The sequence below is a fragment of the Pipistrellus kuhlii genome, unplaced genomic scaffold, assembly GCF_014108245.1.
Source record: "Pipistrellus kuhlii isolate mPipKuh1 unplaced genomic scaffold, mPipKuh1.p scaffold_m20_p_2, whole genome shotgun sequence".
NCBI classification, from domain to species: Eukaryota; Metazoa; Chordata; class Mammalia; order Chiroptera; family Vespertilionidae; genus Pipistrellus; species Pipistrellus kuhlii.
This window is the reverse complement of record NW_023425515.1, coordinates 40,251,047-40,275,101: the sequence shown is the minus strand read 5'-3', so window position 1 is coordinate 40,275,101 and position 24,055 is coordinate 40,251,047. Positions and strand designations below refer to the sequence as shown.

Sequence of the window (24,055 nt, the reverse complement as noted above, 5' to 3'; positions counted from 1 at the left end):
AGAAAAGTCTTCTTTTCTGTATAGGACTCACCAATTGAGGAAGAAATCTCTTCCCTCCAATGAGTGCTCAGTTTAGGAAAAGCCTTCAACTGAGAATCAGGTGAGTGGATTCCGTCTTCAATTCTGTTACTGAGCTTCAGTGATTCCCACCTATGGAAAATTGGAGAAGAAGGTTGCCCATGAATCTCTAGGACCTTACCAACATTAGGAATTCTGGATTTATGAACCCATTGACCAGGAAATAGTGAGAAGGATGTCAGGCTTAAAATCCACAAATCTAGTAGCTCACCTCTATTCCTCCTAAGTTCCAGGCACTTGTATTTTACCTACTAATTTGTCTCAGAATAGTGGAAAAAGAGAATGCCAGTCCCCCACTGTTCATCCTCAGCTCTCTTAGGAAAATAGCTTCATGGTAATATCACAGATAAAAGAGACAGATCAATTAGTTAGATACATGTTAGGTAGGCAAGAAACAAGTTAACAGCAAAATCTGAACAACAACAAATTAAAAAAAAAAAAAAAACACACAAGAATATTAGTTTGGAGACACATTTCTAACTATAGGAGCTAATAAGCTCTCTGAACCTTGATTCCCCTGCCTGAAAAGTAAGAGCAAGTGAGTAGCAGAGAGCTAGACAATCTTGACACTTGCCAGGAAATCCTCATTACAGGTTTCAGTTAATTAAGAGCTATTACTATTTGCTAAGGATGATGCAATATATATTCCAACACACAGATGCTGAAGCAGCTGGCTGTTTTAAATGTGTCTTTTATATGATAGTAGAAAAACTACTAATCCTATTTTCATTGTCATAATTTTAAATATCATTAAATCAATCATATAATTGTTTCATATATATTTTCTCATTCGGTCTTCAGATCTATACTAATAAAATGCTAATTAGACCAGGAGACCTTCCAGACATTCTTCCAGACAAAACCCTGGTGGTGGAGCTGAGACAGAGGTGGTTAGGGGTGATCAGGCCAGGGGGGAGGGACAGTTGGGGGCAAGAAGGACAGCAGGTAGAGTGGTTAGGAGCGATCAAGCAGGCAGGCAGGTGAGCGGTTAGGAACCAGTGGTCCCAGATTATGAGAGGGATGTCCAGATTGAAGAGGGTACAGGCTGTGCTGAGGGGCACTCCCACCCCCTGTGCACAAATTTTGTGCACTTGGCCACTAGTATCCATATAAGATCAAAGTTGCGGAATCTTAATAAAATGACAGGAAGAGAAGCTGGGGCCAGAGCAAGGAGGTGGCCACTACCGGATCCCACCATGAGTGTCAGGCAGTCCAGGGCTCCAGTCCAGGGCTTGTTCCACTGGACCCAGTGATGGCCACTTTGACAGAGGGCAGGGAGACTCGTTGGGCAAAGAGACTTTCCATTGGTCACATAACATGCTTTGGAGCAAAATCCCAGAGTCCCGTACTCAGGTCTCTGAACTCCTGCTTCAAAGCTCTCAGAGTACAGCCCGACAGCAGAAAGAATTAAGTAAAAAAATAGCCTAAGCAAGATGAGCCCAACACAGTAATGAGTTTCCTGAGAACCAGTGGTTTTCAAGAACATTAGAATTCTCAAAACCATTTCACTGAAATGAGAGAAAGGCATAATTTCAAATTTGCTGAGGAATGAAGAATAGGAGGCCAGTACTGGACTTGTGCACAGCATGGTCATACAGAAAACAAAAGACAGCCTCCACCCACAAGACCTAGGAAACCTAAGCTTCTCCTTGCAAGAGGAGGTACAAATCAGAGCAGTTTCTACAACTGCCAGGAGGGGTGTTTTCTAAACTTCCATGAAAGGCAAGGCTCTCTAACCTTGGTCCTCAGGCAACCTCTCACATACTTGCCAGCTTCCCTCAATGCACAAATGAAAGTGGCCTCCCTTTTCCATAGTCAACTTCTCTTTTAATATTTTTTTTTATTTTTCATAAGGAGAACAAGCAGCTTTGCTGAAGAGCTGTGAAATGATTGAAGTTCCCATGCAAACAAACCATTAACAGAGTTCAAATGCAATTTAAATTACCAGTTGTTAAAGCGCTCCTCAATTTTGTGGTAAGTTTCCAAGGAGAATTACATGCTATATACTATTTAATTGGTTGTTTTCTATTTTTTAGCATCCATTTATCCCCTCACCACCCTTATATTTCAGAAGTGTCTATAAAAGCTTCCCTTTAAAAAATTATATATTGTTGAATAGATTAAATCTAAAGATTGAAAAGTATCAGAGAAACAGCTGCAGAATTATGCAGCTAAGCAAAATTGATAGTTTTGACACCATTAATCATGCATAAATTTTAAATCTTAGGTGTTATCTTGTAGTACCATCATTTTTTACAGATGAAGACACTGAGACCTCTAACAGGAAAAGGAAGGGTTGACTCAAAGTCCTCTCAACTCCGTGTCTCCTCTTCCCACCACCACATGGTTGAAGGAAATGATGGGAAATACTCAATGAATTTTTCACCCATAAAAGAAAATACAAAGGCCTCTTCAAACACTCCTGACCTCAAAAGCAGAGGTGGACAAAGGCAAGTATCTTCCCAAAAAGGAGAAAAAGGAAGTAATGGCTGATGAATGAGTGTATTCAAAAGATTTCAAAATGACCAGATTCTTTGAAGGAAAAGTCAAGACACTCCTCTAGCTTCATTAATCAAGTATGAGACATTGAGATAGCCAATGCCCACTGCTTTATCCAGCCTGGAATGAGGGCCTGCCCCTGGAGTGATAGGATAAAAGATCAACAAAATCAAGGCAGGCCTTGTCACATCTGTAGATAGAAAGTATTTCTGGAGATCATTGTAAGTACAGGATGAAGTTCAGAGCTTGATATTGGATTTGTGTCAGTTCTGCTCTCTCTAAACTCGAGCTTCCCTGTCTGCAAAACAGGGCTAATACCCATCAGGGAGATTGTAATCTTGTCCTGGGATTCCATATCCAGCATGCACAGCATGGAGCCGGCACAAAGTCTGGATTAGAACATTGACTGCTGTAGTTGCTATAATGTCTCAAAGCATATTATTCTGCCATTCTAACAATATGAACTATAACTGAATTTTACAAGCTACATATGTTCCCTAACTGTGTTAGATGCCATATATCCCTTGACTATAAATTCATTTCTTTTTCATTTAAGAAAATAAAATAAAACAAGTGCATGAAAACAACATCCAAGCATTTTTCTTCAAAAGAAGACTTTGGAGAACTATTTAAAAATGTCCTTCAAACCCAGTTTATGAACTGTACAGCAGAAAAATAAATGTCCAGAACCTCATGTAACTTGCCCGCCAACATTAAGAGAAAGATTTCCTAATTATCCATTGGGGGAACTAAGGTCAGGGACATCAGGCAAGGTTTCAGGACTAGGAAACATGAAAGGCAGGAATTGAACCCTCGTCTTTGAAGGGTAGAAAATGGTAAAGTCATGACTTGAACCCTGGTCTTCTAAAGCTCCATGACACAGGTTTTATTACTTTGCACTTACAACCTTACTAGGTGCAGCTATTCTACTAAATATACCTTAAAAATCTACCTAAAAAATAAAATAAAATAAGATAAAATAAAACTCTTCTGCTTTTTTTCACATTTCAAGGAGGAGCTTTGGGATAAAAAAGTAAAAGCTTAACTTTCAAACTAAAAAATTTTTAAAAAAATAAAAAAGTTAATTTTAGAAGCAGATAGATCCCTCCTGAATTCTACCTTCCTGTATGTTCTTAAATGAAATAAGCTCAGAACCCTGACTCTTAGCAGACATCTGTCCAGTATATGGGAAACAGGCCTGAGAAAGGTTACCAATGAACTAATATCAGGCCAATTCAAAGAAATAATTCAAATAACTGGGCTCACAATCAAACAAATCACCAATAACTATAGTATGAGCTTCTGAACACCACTCAGTGTCATGTGCCCAGCATTCAGAGGTGCACAAAGCAGATATCTGCTCGCACATCTTGTCCTTAGGAAGGCACAGTGCATGGACCTAGCAGGTGTAGTCAGTTAGGCATGCCTTGAGCTCTCGAAGAGCTCATAACCTCACTGGAGACCTGCTTGAATATGTACAATAGAAAGAAAAGTGTGCAAAGCACAAGTACACGCAATGTCTTTTGGAGGGTCTGGAAGAGCTCTGCAGATGCCTTCTAAACTGAGCCTGAACACCCAAGAGGATTTCCACGTATGAGGGGGAGGAAATAGGCCCAGGGAACACAATGTGCTAACTCCTTGAGGAGGATGAGTTCAGGGAGTTCTTGGGGAAAGTGACTAATCTGATGAGGCCAGTGGCAGTACACGTGGAGGGATGCAGTGGGACACGAGGATGGAAAGGAATGTTGCGGGCAGAACATGGAGGACCTGTGTGCCAGGCTAAAATATTTGGATCTTGAGACTCATGGGTATGGCATTTTAAGAAATGACTCAAGAGAAAGTTAAATGGTAGGACTATCTTTTTAAGAATGGAACCACGTTCCATGAACAGTGCTCAAGCCTAGAAATGGCGGAGTGTTTAAAGGAGCTTCCTCTGAAAAGCCCAACTCACAGAAGAGTAGGTGGCTCTCAGAGTTATCCCAAGTGTCCCAAACCCACAACTCCATGGACCCTTTCCTCTCATCTAAAAGTCTCCCCCATGGAAGACCCAGGAAAGAAACTAAGTATCATGTTCCAAGAAGGATTTCCACTCTATCTATAGAGACTTAGGGAAATGCCAGCACTGCCTAACTTGGAAAATGGGAAAAATAGGCTGAACACAGGCTCTAGCCTTTTTCCTGTCACTGAAGTGGCAGGAGCCAGAGGCCTAACCAGCAAGTACTGTGTGTGTCCAAAGCTCGATACCTCAAAGCTTCCAGCCAGTCCTAGCACTATGTGACTGGAACCTTTCACTAGGAATAAGCCTGCACTCATGTCACCAGTTAAGTTGCATGGAACCCCTTCCCTTAAAGGAGTTTTTGTAACAGATCCTATATGTTAAAGACACAGGCAAGATGTGATTCCCTTCCTGCCCTTCAGAAACTTCTAGTCTGGAAGGAGATAAAATATCAACAGAGTAGGAGATGGCAAGTGCCTTAGAGGAAGCACAGATAACAATATAATCCTCATCACAATTCTATGACTTGGTGTGATTATTTATACCCATTTGACAGATGAGCAAACTTAGGCTCAATCAGGTTAACTACCCTGATAGATCAATCAGGTTAACTACCTTGGGAAGCATCACAGTCAAAATGTGAATCCAGATTCTATTCTCATAAGCACTCTAGAGATTCTCTATTGCCTCAGAGCCCATTGTGCAGTGAGCTAGCAGAAGAGAGAACTGACAGATCACTTTCAGTGTAGGGCTTGTGGATGGTGGGGAGTATGGATGGTGAGGAGCAGATGATCAGGCATTACTTCAGTCAGAAAGTATGATCTGTGCAGAAGTCTACAGGAGCAGCTGGGAGTCTATCATTTAAGTAAGAGAGGTTCTCTCTAGCTAAAGGAACAGCATGTGCTAAAGCATGACAGTGAGAAAATGCAGGGCATTGTGAGGAAGGGCAGGGAATGTGGCTGACTTAGGGATGAGTGAGGGAGAGCATCAAGGAAGTTCATGATCTGGATATGATGGGCTCTGGGTTCCAGGGTCAGGAGTTTCTATTTAATGCAAAAAAAAAAAAAAAAAATAGTAGAAAACTGTTATAAATCACAAAATAAACAGAGTCAGAGATGTAAAGCTAAATATATTAGGAAAATAGTAAGTGTTTCAAAGCAGAACTGTGGTGTGGCTCCAGCTTTACTTGGGATTCTGGGCTCCTGAGCCAAGCTACACAGTAACTTTTCAGAACCTGGGCCAAAATCAAGAACAGTAGGCCTTCAGATCCTCCCAGGTCAAAGGACTAAGGGACACCATTCCCTGGCAATGACTTTGGGACTTAGGACTTCTATACCTATTTTGTAGAACCTAATCTTCTTGAGAAGAGTCCCTTCACTCACTAAAGGAATCCCATGCCCAGGCTGGAGCATAAGTACCCCTCATTGGTGAGCAGAGCATAGAGAACAAAATCAAAAGACCTGCACTTGATTCTTGGAATCTCCACAAATTAACTAGAAAAACCCTTTTAATAAAGGCAGAGTTTCCTCATTTGTAAAATGGAAATGATCAAACTTATAGAGCATAGTTTCCTCATTTGTAAAATGGAAATGATCAAACTTATAGAGCTAGTGAGGATTAACAATTTGCTCATGAGATCAAATATAAAAATTTGTGTTTCTACATGCAGGCTAACATGTTAAGAAAAGGTGCTAACCCTGAAAGCCACTGTGTTGATAGGGGTAAGAGAAAACTGGTCTCATCCTCCTGGTGAAGATCTAAATCTGGAGTTGTCGACAATTTTTCCCCCTGTTGAAAATTGAGCTGTATTCCCCAGGCAAGTCATTACATCTTTTGTGCCAAATTGTTTTCATCTTTTAAATGACCCAGTAATCCCACTTTGGGCAATATACAAAAGGGAATAATCCAAAAGGAAAAAAGAAGGCAATTTGTTCGTAGATGCTATTCATAGTGCTATTTCTAGCTCTTTATATATCCCTCTATTACAGCACTTATCTCACTGTGCCGTAATTATCCACTCCCCTTCCAAACGCCTCCAAATTATCTTTGAATCAATCCCCGGCACCTAGCACAATGACTGGCATACAGTAAGAACTCAATAAATGTTTGTTGACTAAATGAATGAAAGAAAATTTTTAAAGAAATTCAAATGAGCAAACACAAAACACTGTTTTTAAGAGATAAAATTAAGAATCTTTAAAGAAAAACTGGTATCTATAGATGGCAAACTATTTGAAGAGGAGTGTGTGAAGAAGCCTCAGGAGTGAATTTCAGATTATTTAATTTGTAATCTCTGAGCATCTCCAGGCTTAGGCTGAGTATAGTACAAGGTTAACAAGAGATACCCAGGGGCATGAGGTTACATGGTGGCCAGAACACAGGGCTCTATCTTGGATTCTCACTACCTTACGTTGACTGAATAGCCTAATTTCTCTGAGACCAGTTTATCCACTGAGCATTTACTGGAAAGCCCAGCACATTAAAAGGAATTATACAGAGCAGGCAAGGGCCAGTCAGCAAGTATAAATGCACATGTAAATGAAAGAGGAGGGCTGGGGGATGCCCTTGGATGGGGGTCCTCAAGCCAAAGTGGGGCTTTGAAGCCCTAGTTCTTCTGGGCTCCTACTAAGCCTTCCAGCCCATCTTACAGGTTGGTTGGTCCAAGACTCCTCACAGGGGAGTTCACTGGAGGCAGGAATCTCTACAAGAACAGAGGACACATCAAGGGAAAACACCAAGTTAAATATGGCCCATAAAGTCAACATCACTCTGAATATCTCATATTCTTGGTGGGAAAGAATGCTATGTACAAATACCCAGGGAGAGCAAAGGAAGCGGCCTGTTCTACAGGGCTTATTCTGGGGCATTCCAGCAGCTCTCAGCCAACAAGTCAGAGGCAGGAAGCCACTGCCCTCCATTCATTGGCCAGACGCTCAAGGTTAGAAACCAAAGCAGGGAGCACAGACTCCTTAGTCCAGATCAGCTTCAAGTCTGTGTGGCCCTCATTATATATGTTTTCCAGGCCATCAGGGTGTCCCAGAACCCTGACCATTGAGCTTGACACTTCTCAGAAGGATACTGCACTTGACATCTTGAAGACAGTCCCTGCAAACATGGCATGAACCCATCTCCTTCTCTCTGGCCCCACTTCTACCACCCTAATAAAAATAACTGGATGATTGATTGCAAGAGTCTCCTACTTCTACTCTTGCCCCCACCCTGAAATCTACTTCCCCCTACAGCAGCCCGAACGATGCTGGTAAAACATGATTAGATGCTTCCATCACACTTAGATACAGGTCCCAACCTCCGTTCTAGCTTACTAACACCTACCAGCCCCTCTCCTCTCTTATCTCAGCCTTTTTCTCCTGCAGCCCACTATCTTCTAGCTCACTGGGCTCCTTAGTTCCTCAAACACAAACCCATTCTCACTCCAAGATCCTTTCCTTGACTGAGCCCTTTGCCTACAATGCTGTTCCCCTGACTTTTACTGCACTGGTTCCTTGTCACTCAGATCTTAGCTTAAATAATCACCTCCCAGAACCCTTCCTCCACTCCTTCAGTCAAAGCACCCGGGTGAATCTTCCTAAGTGTTCCTTATCATTCTCTCCTATTTATGTTCATTTATTATCTGCCTCCTCCACATATCCATACTGTAATGCAAGCACACAAATCAGTGTTTCTAGTGTCTTTTTCTTCACTCTAAACTCAAGTGCTGGATCAGCGCCCAGAACAGTACAAGGCACACAAGTGGGATCCAATAGAGATTTAATAAAACTAGACAAATGCATGCCATGGATGAAAGAAATCTTACAGACCGCTGAAGGGCAAGTAGCCCAGGCCTGTGGCTAACACCCTGGGTAAGGAGAAAGGTATGTATCATGAATGCTTGCACTCTGTAGCTGTAGGCATGTGGATAAGTTTTTTCACTTCTCTAGACCTTACATTTCTCAAGCAAGACAGGGATGACAGCACCTGCCTTATGGGAGTGCTGGAAGAATTGAAAGAGATAAATCATGTAGAATGCCCAGCATAAAGGTTAGCACAGAAGAAATGTTCACTGTCATCTAGCCAACAATCCCACTTTCCAGGTAGGAAAACTGAGATTCAGAAAGGAAGGAGCAAGCATCACTGACGGAGTTAGACACTAAGTGAGCAGTAGAGCCAGGTCAGAAACTCACATCTTTTCTATCCACAAATCAGCTGTTCCTCTGACATAATTACAAAACTTGATATCATGTCACTGGCTTACATAATTTTACCTTGTTTCAGAAAGAACCTAAAGTACCTGAAAAAGATACACATAGTTCATATCTTTTTTTTTTTTTTAAGTGAAAATCTAGGGGATGGAAACATAAGATGAAAAAAGGGGACAAGAAATAGGAGCCATAAGTCTTATTCTATTTGTTACAAGCAGGTTTCAGATTTGGTCCTCAGATTCCGAGAAGCCAATACAAAACCAGAAAATACCTGGGGAGATTCCTTTAGAACACCTGGCTATTGAAATGTCACAGGAATGTGTGAAAAGGTGCCACTCTCCAGTTGAGAACCCATTATTTGCTTCCTCCTGACCACAAGCACTCTGAAGTCACACTGCTGGGTTCAAATCTCAGTCCCACTACTGAAGGCATGACCTTGGGCAATCTACTTAATTCCTCAAAGCCTTGGGTCTTCCTTTATAAATGGAGGTTAAAAACAAATACAGTACCTATGTAAGTGTATAAAAAAATGAGGTATATACATACAAGGGAATATTATATATCCTTAGAAAAGAAGGAAATTCTGACACATGCTACAATATGAACCTTAAGTAAATTATTCTGAGTGAAATAAGCCAGTTCATGAAAGGATCAGCACTTAATGATTCCACTTATATGAGATGCCTAGCATAGTCAAACTCAGAGAAAGAAAAGGTAGAAGGGTGATTACCAGGGGGTGGCAGGAGGAAAGAATGAGTAGTTTATGTTTCAATGGGTACCGAGTCTCAGGTTTTCAAGATGAAAAGTGCTCTAGAGATATTGGTTGCATAACATGTGACAGTACTTAACACCACTGAGCTGTACACTTAAAACAGTTAAGATGTAAATGCTACATTATGTGTATTTTACCAATATTAAAAATAAAATAAAAATTAAAGCATATACTCATAGGTAGCTGTAGTATTGACTACCAATATGATTTAGGTCAAGTGCTTAGCACCAAGCTTGGCACCAGGGAACAAGCAATTTATATCAATTCTTATTAAGAGGAATAGCATTCACATTGGTACTACCAGCTCTAACCTTGTAGTACCCTGTCCATCAGCACTACAGCAGGAAAATATCCCAAGCCTTCATGCTTTAAGGCAGCCTCTTTCCATGTGTAAGGTCACTAATCCCCACCCAGCCACAGGCTATTGAGGAAAAGACAGGTTGCATATAGGTACCTGAGGGATCTGCTCAAGTCCTGCCTCTCCAGGGCTTCAGAGTATCTTAGAAAACTGCTCTCCCTATTTTCAATGCTGACCAGAACAAACGTAGGTCTCACAACACTTCCCTTGCTCTATTAAAATCTGCCGCACAATGCCACTAGCATCAAAGTGCTTCACCAAAACACATCTCCATCATCTTCCCTGAATGGGAGCAAGCCCTCACCCCCACCCTAAGTTGATCGGGAACTGAACTGATCACAAAGAATTACTCATTATGGCACCTGGTGCACTGTATTGGGCCGATGCCCTCTTGATCTCTGTTGAATGCTGCCACTGCTACAAAGAAGGCTAAAAGTGTGTGTGTGTGTGTGTGTGTGTGTGTGTGTGTGTGTGTGTGTGTGTCTAAAATCTATTCAGAATCGGAGTACACTTTTGAATGTGAGGGAATAACACTCCAGAATTCTAGCAGCTTCAAGAATAGCGGTAGAGGCTTAGATGGAAAGCACTGCTCGACTTCTTTCAAGGTCAGTTCACAATTTCCACTGCCACTGATAAAACTGAAATAAAGGGCTCCACTATTTAGTTCTGCCTTTTGGACAAGCTATCATTCTCTTTCAGAAACAAAAAAGATATAGGCAGCAAAGCAGATCAGAAGGTAGCAGCTCACATTCAAACAGCATTCACATAATCAAAAGCAGAGAAAGATAAATAGAAACCCAAGAGGTCGGGGAGGGGAGTAAAATTGAAAAAAAAAAAAAAAAAATTCTGGTACCTAAGCCCATGTAACTGAAAGATATCTGAACTGGGAACATATGGTCTATTTTCATTAATTAGATCAGTAAACATGGGCAATTCTGGCATCTCTGCATCCCAATATCCTCATCTGCAAAATGGGCATGCTCTCAGCCTTTGCTTGGAGGAACAGCTTATGTGCAGTGGGAGGAAGAAAGAACAGAGTGAGAAGATCTGTGTTCTAACCCTAGCTAATTAGCCATGTACCTGCAAGGCAAAAGAGCTGTGCACTTTGAGCCTCTATGCCCAATATCATGCTGTAAAAATGAGACAAATCAACTAAATAATCTCTAAGTGTCCTTCCATCTCCGACAGTCCATCAAAAACATACAAATGTCCTGCAAATCAGATATTTTTCCAGACTGTAGATGCTGTGCAGATGCTACATAAGTCCAACCATAGCCCTGCTTTTCAAGCTAAAACTATCCCTGCCCAAGTATCCCCAATCATCCCTTCTGACTTGTTGCTTTAACTCTAGAAATCAGACAGACATCACTCCAAAATTACCTTTCTACCCAATTCAAGTTAGGCCTCAGGTGGGAGAAAAAAAATCTCTAAATTTTCTAAACACAAATAGAATTTTTTCTCAAGCAGAGCCTAGTTCTAAATCCCACTGTGAGGAGTACTCCCCTGGGAAAGCAGCTGTCCACACCCCAAATTAAAGCAACAGTGCTCCCAGTAAAATTCCCATCACCGGGCAAGTGAGCCAGTTGTCAGGGCTATAAACCTAGGGTCTGGGAGCAGAAATGCCATTCGCTCCGGCAATAATGATATACTCACAGGCAGCTGGCCCTCCGCTGGCTCTTACTCCCTCTCACACACCAGGAGTCCTGTTGCAAGGAGGTGATCCCAAGGCCAGAGGGGAACAGCACTGAGACATTCTCTTCTCAGCTTCCAGGACAAGGGGCAAAGGAATGGAGGGGAGGGATGGAAGAGGGGTGGGGGAGGGGAGAGACTTGGTTTCTGGAAACAAGAATTCAAGTCCTGCTTCTCCTAAACCCTGAGTCACCTCCTTCTCTTCCAATAGATCAGTGCGGTGGGTAAACATTTCCATATATGGGGAAGCAGGCTAGAGGATGTCAGAAAAATCACCCTTCTGTCCTCTGGCACTTGAAGAGCATACCCCACTTAAGACAGAATTCCTTACTCGGAGTAAATGATTAACTCCAAAAGAAGTGGAGTCTAAACTGTTCTGCATGCTCCCCCACCCAAACAAGGGAGGGACTAGTTTAAAAGTCTGTAAGCTCACTTTAGGGATGGGGTCATGGGAGAATACAACTACATTTATGAAGTCATTCTATTAATTCAGGGTAAGGGGAGGTATCTGGAGGGATTCACCTGAAGAGGTCACCAAGAATCCATCTACAGATATTTTAATGACAAGTAAGTCTAAAACAATCCCTACTCTCTTGGGCAGAGAATCCTCCTGGGAACTTATTTTTGTGTAAGTTCTTCATAGGATGGATAGCAGGTGGGAAGACCCAGAACAAAACCAGACTTTCAGGGTTCAGGGAGTGTGGGTCAGGAATAAGAGTGTGGAATGCCCCATTTAACTTGTAAGGTTAATTCTAATCTAATGTTCCTGAGTAATGTTCAATGACTAAATTGGACCAGTGAAGTCAGTCAGGAATGAATGTGATCTAAAATAACTCGAGACTAATTTAGAGGAGGAGAAAGGAAAGAAAAAAGAAATACTGGGGGAAACAGTGGGATGGGTAAAAAGGGGTCTGCTCAGCGAAAGGAATCCATATCTTGGCTTTCTAGTGATTCTATTTCTTAGCATGATTTTGTTCCACTATTGGCTCTAAAGGCTTGTGTAGGTCAGATGAGCCATTTTTTTCATAATTACCGCCCACTTCCTAGCTTTTGGGCCTGCACTGTGAAGCTACTTGTTCTCATCCCAGGATAACCTTCTAGCTATAAACAGCATTAGTCAGGGAGCAAGGGGACCCAAACCCTAAACCCAGATCAGTCACTTCTTAAAATCTGGGGAAAATCAGTTCTCCTCTTTTACCTTATATGGTCTCACCTACAAACTGGGTAGCTATGGCAAGATTGTCCAACTATGAGCTCTAAAGCAGCTTCTACTTGGTCTAGACAAATAGTCTTGACATATTTATGTTCATTACTTGTTTTTGCAAGCATGTCTCAAGTGCCTGAAAGATTGCAGACATTTCTTATTTGTTGCATGTTGAATAAATGGACACAAAAGTAAGTGACTGTTAAATGAGATAAGAAAACAGGATCAGAGAACCTTCCAACACATACCAGAACCAGAAATCAGCACAGAAGTCTCACTACTGCCGTACGCCCAGGAGGTCCCAGAGGCAGGCCTGAAGAGGATAATGAGATGGTCCTCATTTGTTATGCAGAAGACTAGACCAGCCATCAAACCTAGTGGTTCTATAGAAAGATTGTCATCCTGTGAGGATCTCAAAGTCCCCTCCAATATTGCCACAGGAACATTTTAACAGAAGAAACAGATATTCCATGAAAAATAGCTGCCCATGGATGGCCTGGGAATTCTAAAAATCAAGGACCAAGAAGAGAGCTACTGGGATAGGAATGAAAACCAGAATCTCTACCATCCATTTTGCAAATAGCAAATAGAGATCAGTTTCCAGATCCACAAAGGAGCCCTTCCTTCCTTAATGCATGTGTACCACTCTTCCTCTCGACCACTGACAGCCAGTGGGTCTTGGATCTCACAAGGAGAAGACCATAAAGGCCATTGAGCTGATGCTCCTCTCCCCAGTTAATGAATCGCTGTGGTCTCTAGTGAGGTGCGGACCATCTTTTACACAACACCTCCTGCAGCTGCTAATTCTGTCTTTCCAATAAAAAGTTCTTCCTTATATAGAAACAAAATGCGGCTCCCTATAAAGCTATCTAAGGCCTCATCCCTCACTAACTCTGGCTGTTTCCAGACCATATCTCACTACTAGCTCTTACTGCATCTGTTGCCAACTTGAAATCCAGCCATTTGGTGTTTTCCAGTAATTATTACCATTTTACATAAATACTGCTGGCCTTATGGATTCACAAGATGTACCCTACTAAATCCCAGTCATTGAAAAATGGGAGAAGTTAGGCCTTCCAGGCCAGTTCCTCACTACCTCTACCTCATCACCATGCCATATTCCTGTCCTCCATGAACAAAGTTCCCCACTCTTGCTCTCCAGTTCTGCCAGATCTAAAACTGTCTCCAAGATGCAAGACTGTTCCAAGGAACATGAAAAGAAAGAGCTCTGTAGAAAAAAGGGCATCTTCCCAACTCAAGTGCTCTCAGTGGCCTGCAGGGAGGACAGTAGGATCAATCTACCCATCGTGGACCTGGGAGTTTGCTTGTGACCCCTGACAACCCCAGCATCATTCTAAACCATGTTTTCTTCACAAAAGGGCGGGAGATTTTATTTTTTTTTCTGTCACAGTTCATGGCAGATTTAAGGTACAAGTAGCAACAATGCCTCACTTTGGAAGCTTTATGGGTTAATAACTGCTTTCCCAGATAGTCTCATTTAATCCCTCTAGCAGTTACCCCTGGAGGGAGTCTTCTACCTAATTTAGTTATAGGGAAACTGTCGCACAGAGGTGTTAAGTATATTCCCAAGGTCACAGCGAAAGTAAATTCCAAAAAGAACACTGGTTTAGGGATTAGACTGTTCAAGATTCCAGGTGCACTTCTGGTAGCTATACAATCTCTGTAAACAACAGTTCATCTTTCACTAACCTTAGTTTCTACGCCTGAAAATTGGAGATTAACACAGACCCTCTGTCTACCTCTCAGGGCAGTTATGAGGATCAAATGAGATAAAGTGAGTGAAAGCCCTCTGGAGAGCGGGAAGGCGGCACAAAGTATAAGGGATCATTGTGTGATTACTTGTAAATGACTGTGCATTCCATTACAAATTCAAAAGTAGTGAGGTCATTCTCAAGACAAAGAAACATTAAGGCTCTGGAATTACAGGGCAGTAATCTGATGTTCTGCAGGTTATGCCTATACACTACTCCCTCTTGCAGCTGAAGGTCAGCAGTAACTGTCAAGTTTCCAACTGCCAAGATATACAAATCTACAGGAATGCTCAAGACAAATGCTCCCTTTTTAGCTATAAGCAAATAAGTGCCAGGCCCAAAGGAAGTAATAGAGATGGACATTTGGGAGACCCCTGAGAGTCTCAGTTCCGGAAACATGACCTGCAGTGTTTTCCTTGGAGAAGTTGTTAGAAACACAGGCTACAGTCTCTCTGCAATATGCCCATGAGGAAATAAGCATGCAGTAAGGAGCTACCGACCAGAGAGCATTGAGGGAGCTCCCAAGCACGAATTCAAGGGAACAGGATATTTCAAGTTACAGATACAAAAGATAACTTTTAACCCATTAAAAACCTCCCCAGCCCAGTTGGTGTGGCTCAGTGGTTGAGCACCGACCTATGAACTGGGAGGTCGAGGTTCGATTCCCAGGCCAGGGCACATCACAGGTTTTGGGCTAGACCTCCAGGAGGGGGCAACTGATCAATGATTATTTCATCGTTAATATTTCTATCTCTTCCTTCCCCCTCTGAAATCAATAAAAATATTAAATTTTTTTTTTTTAAAACCTCCCAGCTTGCTGAAACCAGTTTGGCTCAGTAGATAGAGCAACAGCCTGTAGACTGAAGGGTCCCGGGCTCAATTCTGGTCAAGGGCATGTACCTGGGTTGCGGGCACATCCACAGTGGGAAGTGTGCAGGAGGCAGCTGATCGATGATTCTCTCTTATTGATGTTTCTAACTCTCTATCCCTCTCCTTTCCTCTCTGTAAAAAATCAATAAAATATATATTTTAAAAAAAAAAAAAAAAAAAAAAAAAACCTCCCAGCTACTCCTTAAAATTTGAGACAAAATCTAAAGGCAGGAAAGAGGCCCATTTACATACCAGAGGTCCTGTTGCAGGTCACCTGGGGGCCAGAGGGCACCCGAGAAGATCTGAGAGTTCAGGGACTGGTCTGGCTTCTCTCAGTCCTCTCCCAACACGCTAGTCATCAGGATTCTCTTCAATTTCTGCAAAGATCCAAGTCATCAATGTCATTATAGAGGGGCTGAATTTTCCCCAGAAAGCCATTCCTAAGGCAGTTGAACACACAGCTCAATAATGATTGTTTTCTTCTTTGCATTTTGTCATCTGTTTCCTATGCTGAACACTGGAAAAAAGCACTGACTTAAAATTAATTTGTGACACAGATGTGTGGACACCAATGGCAAAGGTGGACAGTCGGGTGCAAACAGAGATAACGCAGAAAGATCAACTGACGCCCATACCATAATTGTTGCGGGCCAAGGCGTTAGAGTCATTTTTGTTTTTGTTTTTTAACACTATTAGCGTATATTTTTAGAAGTAGAGTGGTGTGTTTTGTTTGTTTGTTTGTTTGTTTGTTTTTGAGACACAAAATTTTAATTACACCATTGATAAGTTTTTTAAAAAATAGTCTCTTTGGCTCTCACTGCCAGATACTAATAATAACATAATAACTAAAAATTAATGAGTGTTTATTCTGGGCTGAGCATTGTACTAAGCAGGTTGCATACATTATGCTATTTAATCCCATCAATGATCCAGTAAGCTGACCAGTCTCATTTCTACATTACAGATGAGAAAGGAAGACTTAAAGGAAAAGTAAACTGGCCAATTCCAGAGAGAGTACGTAGAAAGGCCAGAATTAACTAACTCACAGGGTAAACAACTCCTAACCTTTCCCATTGCCCAGCTATTCTCTCTATTTCATTTATTGGATATGAAATCATCCTCATGTAACTATCACCCATTATAATCATATATAACAAACATAACCATGTCCAAAAACATTTGACAAAAGTCCTTATTTGTTTCTGTCTGCTCACCAGATCCGTGACATCAGAAACCCTGCCTGTATTCCCAGCACTGTGTACACAATGAACATTCAATAATCACTGGTATTCAGTTAGACAATGTGTTTGAAGGTTGGGCCAGGAAACTAATCTCAGTGAGGTTTTCAAGGTCCAAAGGGGATACATAGCCAAGCTGAAAGATTCAGGTCAAGTATCGTGCACACGGAGTAACCTGAAACTTCTGATGGAAGCTTCTCAGAGGCTGCCTGACCCTTGAACCTGCAGTCAGGTGCTCCCAAGGCCTCAGAGTGAGGTGCACAGAAAGCACATCTCCTTGAAAAAGAGGAAAAGTTCCAGGACCTCTTCCAACTGTGACTTTTACCAAGCCACTTTCGTTGTAATAAAAAGATGAAGGCTAGAACAATACGTTTCAAACTTTCCCAAACAACAGAGCTTTCCTTTTCAATGATAAGCTTTGCAGAAGCTCAGTTTGTAAATAACAGCAGGACTGCTCAGCCTGAGCTCCAAAAGTCCCCTTCCCTGCTATTCTCTCATCATTTGTCATCCCCCCACCCATCACCCAGCCTGACCCCAAAGCCACTCCTGGAGTATCCCAGGCTTACAACTTGTCTCTAGGACCTCTGAAATCCATGGCCATTTGGGCTTCCAAGAATGTCAACCATCACAGTCAAGAGTGTATAGAGGTATATAAAGTGAGTTTGAGAAAACTGCTGATTCAGATAATTGTATTAGATGTGACATCCTACCTCCCAGCTTCCACATGGGTGATAGTTAAACAAGAATGATTTCATCTCCAATAAATGAAGGCTTGAAAACCTCCAGCCTTCTGAGGTCTTCATAACATCTTCTGGCTCTGATCCCTATACCCTCCAAGGTCTGAGACATACCTCTGTAATAAGCAGTTCTGCATTTTTATCAGTGAGATGGGCAATATGTAATATAACAGGGAAGAACGAATTCTCAAAGTAGAAAACTTGGATTATAGTCTATTTAGGAAATGTTCTCACAAGTAAGTTATTTAAAACCTCAGTTGTTTTGGGGTTTTGTTGTTGTTTTGTTTTGTTTTTTTTGGTTTTTGTTTTTTGGTTTTGTTTTTGTTTTTGTCTATAAATGGGAAATAATATTGCTATTAACCAAATGAGGTTTTTATGAGAATTATGTTATGGAATATGTGTATACACAAACTGCTTAGCAGAATGCTACAGTAAATACTGTGTTATAATTGCTTCATCTATTATATAAATGTATCTAAGTCCACAAATGGAAAAGAATGTAGCACTGTGTCCAGGCGGAAGGAGATGCTCAATAAGAGACAGAGGCCCATCTTGTTCCTTGCATGCTCTCATGGACATTTTCAACTTAAACAAACCTAGACAGCTATAAAGAGCCAGAAGGAGGGACATATTTTGTGCCCCAAATTACCTATAACTCCTCTTTAAAAATCTTACAACTGGATCTCTGAAATTCATGGCCATTTGGGCTTCCAAGAATGTCAACCACCACAGTCAAGGATGTAGAGAGGTATAGGAAGTGAGTTTGAGAAAAATGCTGATCCAGATAACTGTATTAGATGCAGCTTCCACATCAACCAGCTAAGCAGCCTGAGAAATTCCACCTGCTCTCTGAGTCTCGATTTATCTATTTGTGAAACAGGGGTAAGAACCCTACCTTCCACCTCCCCATGATGATAAGCAAAACCAAGGAGGTGATGGGTGTGAAAACTCTTGAAAACTTCCCAACTCTATATTATAAAATATTATCATTTTTATAACTTTAAGTAAAAAAAAAAAATCAACCATTACAAACACACAAACACACACACACACACACACACACACACACACACACACACTTAGGATCTGCCCAAAACTTAGGATGTGCCCAAAACTTGGGAATCACCCCCCCTCTTTCCTTCTCAGCCTCCAAAGCCCATCCCATCAGAAGGACGAGACCCTGACCCTAATGCCAAAACATCACCAAAACTCTACAGGCCAACAGAGGACACTGCTGTGTGATAGCATTACCATGCAGAACAGCAAGCAGCTCCCCCAGAATAACTGCAGTCATGGTCACAGCACATGAACCTTGTCAGCAAGTTACTGGTTTGATTGGCAATTTTAAATAAGCACATGAGGCAAGGGCATTAATGCAGATGGGACAGTATTCACCTGACACGCCTTGTGGCCTGTGGGCTCCACAAGGGAGGACAATAACAGAAACCCTCTTTTCAAGATCTCTCTTTATAGTGAAGGCAGCTAGGACTGCTGTCTGACCACAGCACCTTCGTTTGGATGTGGAGACATTATCTGCATAGCAGGCTGCTGAGCCCTCCCCTGGAATTCTCCTTATGTCTAAGTGTTGACTGTTGGTTATCATAAGATCACAAGATACCCACCTGGCAAAACTTGGGTACCAACTAGTCCACTTCCTGTAAACAACTTGCCTGGGGCATTCATTCATTCGGAAAGCACCCAAAGTCCACTGATGCACAGCGAGAAGATAAAGCTGGACCCTGCACCAATAACTTAAAGTGGCTTCCCAGTGGCAACACATAAGTCCACATGCTTAATGTAATATCTCAAATATTTTAATAACAAAGTCTATTCCGCTATAAGCTCCTTCCCACTGCCACTCAGCACACATCCGCTGCTTATTCAGACTGAAATCTTAGTCTCCCAGGTTCTCTTACTTGACCTACTTCCCCTCCCCATCCTGAGATCCCATATAGATATCCTTTACATCCTTCTAGGCCAGTGGCAGTTCTCAACAGGAACAAAATTACTCTTTGAAGAAAGATAGTTATTTCCGCAGTGTCTCATGTGCTATAGGATATCTAGCATCACTGGCTCTGACCACTGCATGACAGTGATGGTCTGGCCTCCAGCATTGAGACAAAAACAACAAAAAACACACTCTACCACATTTATAAATACCTGTCAAAGAGATGTTCCTTACTGCTCCAATGGTGAATCACCTGACCACTGTCACTCAGCATGAAACCTCCCTTGTGTCTCAGTTCAATCAGAATAATCTCCCTTTTCTGAATTTGCTTAGCCTGCTGTCTAGGACACCAATCATGACCTTCCTTGTACTATTCTTACGATGAACTTGACTTATTCCCTTCTCCAGTGAGAGCTCCCGGTGGAAGAACCCATGACTGACCTTTGTCCAAAGTGCCAAATCTAGACCAAGCCAGGCTTACAGTAAGCATTTAAAAAACATTTGTGACCAAATTATATAAAAAGAACAACTGTCCAAGACATGACTCCCCGTAGAAGATAAAACAGAACTAAAAAACTACAAGTCAACCACTGTTGTCAAAACTTTAAAAATAAAGGGGGAGGAGAATGAAGGAATAGGAGATATCTCTAGTATTATCAACAATAAAAAATACATTTTTTAAAAACATCAAAAACAGAATTTGAATAAATGGTCTTTTTAATATTTTCAAGATACTGAGAATATTAATGTTATATATTTTATGTAAATAAAAAAAATATTAAGTAGACTGTCATACCTAACTATGGCCCAGTGCATGGATTCATGCACATTGAAAGGAAAATAATTAGAAGAAATATTTTAATATCACTATTTGCCTTTTCTCTACAACAGAAGTGTCAACCAAATTCATGATCAACAATGACAGATCGAAACGCATGAATGCAATTAGCACCAGCGAGAGCTTTATATGTATGGCACATGCACAAGTCAACATTTATTTTTAAATTGCCAGTGCACATCATATGTACTGGCTGGTCATTTGGACGGTCAGGCAGACATACAGTCAGTCACTTAGCCTATTATACATATATATTATATTAAAGTATTATAATTAATGATGCATATTAAGTATTTTGGAGTAATAACATCTTTTTGCTAAAAGAGCATTTTTAAATGAATGTGTTGGAGGCAGACACATCCTCTCAACTGGCTCAATCAGAGCTCCTTTCCCCCTCTAAAGTTCCCTCTTTCATGAAAAAAGCAGACTGCTAAAATCTATATTTCCCACGCTCCTTCAAAACTAGTAAATCAGATTCTAGCAATTAGATGTATTCATGTGAGACTTAGAAGATGAATGCAGAGCTAAATCACCCTGCTGATATTCCTAGTGGCAACCAAATATGTAGAACCCTACGAGTAAAAATGCTGCTCTACTGGGCAATACAATGTCCCGCCACCAACTCCAAGGATGCTGAGAAAAAGTTTGAGAGGCCTCCACAGTGGCTTCCTAATGCTGTCATCTTTATCCCTGGTTGTGGCTTTGGAATAAATTCTTCAACTCAATAGTTTCAGATGTAGCTAGTGGCTCCCAGGGCTCCACCCCTCCCAACAATTTTGTTGGAATCTTTTCCCCTGTTTTAATCTATTTCCACTTAAATTGTGTTAGAAGCCTTTTCTGCACTTAATCCTGATAGATGTAAGAGCGTAAATAAAAGCCAGTAGATCAATTAACTGATCATCCATTCCTCCATTGATTACTCAAGTAAAGACCTACATCTGTCTATACCTAGGACCCTCCCATCCCTCTGTGAAGGGAAAGTATTTCACTTTACTGTAATGGGCCACACAAACCTAAGGGATATAAGTAGCATGTATCATAAAATAATCAGAATTACACAAACTAGCTTGTGGTCAATGTAACTTCTAAAGCATGTAATAGAAAACATGGGTATAGCACAAATACTGGCTCTTTCCTAAGAATTATTTGCTTGACCTCTTTCTTTTCCAGCTTTGCTCCTGAACACCTCAGCACCTCAAAAGCATGCCGGCTGCACACCTAGCCCATCTGTCTGCATAGCCCCACAGAGTCAGCCTCCAGAAATATCTGCTCCTGTCCTTATTTCCTTGTTTGTAAAACATTGTTAGCAATAGTACCTTCTTCATAGGTTTGTTTAAAGGATTAAATGAATCACCATGAATAAAGCAGCCACAGCAATGACTGGCATAGAGTGAGTGCTTGCTAAGTGTCACCTCGTGTAAACTAAAGAGCAATCTTAGGGCACAGGCAAATGCACTATTTTACAAATGAGGAAACTGAGACTTGGAGAATTTATATAACTTGCCCAAGGTCAGCTGCCTAGTAAGCAAGAGACACAGACAGGATCAAAATCCAGCTCCATTGCCTGCCTTCCACAAAATCCGAAGCTCTTTACTCTTCAGCATCCTGCCTGCTGATATGCACACCTAATGGAAAAATATATTAAACTGGGGGAGAAAAACAGCCCAGACAGAATGGGGCTGTACCTTGGGAGCTCTCTGGGCATCACCGGATGATAAGGCCAATGTCATAAGCCCTGCCCTTCAGCACAGTCAGCTCCTGTGGGTAAAATTAGCTCAGCTCTGCTCCAGTGCTGCCTGGAGCCCCAGGCAAAACTCACCCTGGGCACAGCATAACCTCACCTGACCCTCAGTCCCAGGAAGGGTCCCTCATGAACCTCATTAGGGCCTGAGATGACTCATTTTGTTCCTTTCTGTCTCTGACTGCTGAGGTCACCTCTTTGCTATCCAGAAAGGCAGCTTCGAAGGAGAAGTAAAATACAATCAACATTCTGAATTCCTTTCCTACAGGACCTTTCATCAGGAAGGATGGGGTGTCTGCTGCCATGCCAACTGAGTACGGGGGAAGTGGGCTCTGCTGCGTTAGATAATCCAGCTCAGGACCCACAGACAGGCACAGCCAGAGGGACTCCTGAGCTTTCTCTCCTTATTTTATTCTGGGGATGATGGTACTCTGTATCCTATAGAGCACAACACACTAGTGATGATCACCAGGCTCTTCTCTGCATCCTTACAACCCAATGCCACCAGACTTGAAAGGAGCTCAAATGCCATTTCTCTTAGAGCTACCTACCATCCTTACCTACCTAGAATTTCCACCCCAAATTCCAAAATTCATTATCTCTACCCCATATTATTTGTCATTTATTTGCCCAACAAATATCGTTTGCACACCCATTTTGACTTGAAGATACAGAAATGGGAGGGATGACTGTTGCCCTTAGGAAATGGAACCAACTTCAATAAATAGCTGAAAATGAGAGGAGGATATCAGGAGTCAGAGGTGTATTCTAAGCAGAGGTGATGTGAGAGAGAAAATAAAGGTATTAAGGCACCTGGGAGCTATCCTGATAAGATTGGGAAAAGAGCAATGTTTCAATAAGGGAAGAACATGTCATGTAAGCAACAGAAAAGATCTGTCTCAGAGATGAGTGAGATGAGGATGAAAAGAGACAGGAGCCGAAGAGTCTTCTGGTTTAGGCAAAGGAATGGATTTTACTATGAGTGAGAAAATTCTTGAAGAATTTTGAAAACAGAAACATGGCAAAAATGAATTTGCACTCTAGTGCTTGTAGAACTGGATAAAGCTCACCTATAAAGTAGAGATTAAAAAGTGCTGGGGCAACACATGAACCAGTCTACGAGATAGTATGATTGAGGCCTCAATAGCCTTTTTACAGATGGGACAAAAGAAATGTGTCCCATCAACATTTAAAATTTGAACTTAGCCTGTATGGCTCAGGGGTTGAGCATTGATCTATGAACCAGGAGGTCAAGGTTCAATTCTCGGTCAGAACACATTGATTGGCTGCCTCCTACATGCCCCACACTAGGGATGGAACCCACAACCTAGGCATGTGCCCTGACCAGGAATCAAACCATGACCTCCTGGTTCACAGATCAACCACTTTATCACACTGGCCAGGTCATCTCTGTTCTTCTAGCAAAAAGATAAATTATTGCTGCACTTAGCATTCCTCAACCACATATTTGACAAAGTAGGCATCATGACCAGTCTCCACCACATCATGCACATGAACAAGTCAACCCTCAGTACCTGATCACGCACAACAGAAGTCAGACTGTGCCTCCACTGGTCATGTCTTGAAGAAAAACCAGAATGCTCTAACATATGACAGCATGTCATATCTTAAATAGCAGCAGAAGGCAGGGCCAGTGTGTAGAACAAGTTGCTGCTGCTGTTTAACAAACACTCATAGGGCACTTGTTATATGCTCGGCAATTTTGTAAGCACTTTACAAATATTAATTCATTTAACTTTTCCAACAGTGCTTATGAAATAGGTACATTTATCATTAAACCCACTATACAGATGAGGAAACGGAGACACAAATAGACACAGAGCTAGACAGTGGCAGAGCCGGGAATTAAATCTAGGCAATCTGGCTCAAGGTTTGTGCTCTTAACTAGCATGCTACACTGCCTCTCACTTGATTTTGTTTGTCTTCCCTGTGTTTATTGTTGGGGAGGAGAACCAAAACACAAACATGCACATCCAATAATAAATACAAAGGGCACACAGACACACTCTGTCCTCAGCATGACTGACACAGTCTCTCCCTAAAATCAAGTTACACAAGAAGCCAAATCACAATGGGAACCATGGTATTGATTTAC

General features: G+C 41.6%; 1 protein-coding gene across 7 annotated transcripts in view; it reads right to left on the bottom strand.

The window, feature by feature from the left end:
• The window catches only part of LOC118723992 (LIM domain containing preferred translocation partner in lipoma), a 639,355-nt gene that overhangs the window by 573,514 nt on the left and 41,786 nt on the right, over positions 1 to 24,055 (bottom strand). For 4 of the 7 annotated variants that reach the window (XM_045583798.1, XM_045583802.1, XM_045583800.1 and 1 more), the window contains exons 2-3: positions 15,690 to 15,814; positions 32 to 150 (exon numbers count right to left, since the gene is read on the bottom strand). The gene's annotated coding sequence lies outside the window, so the exon portion shown is untranslated. Of the gene's footprint in view, positions 1 to 31; positions 151 to 11,555; positions 11,714 to 15,689; positions 15,815 to 24,055 lie in introns of those variants that run through there. The other 3 variants (XM_045583799.1, XM_045583803.1, XM_045583804.1) reach the window with 3 other exon arrangements.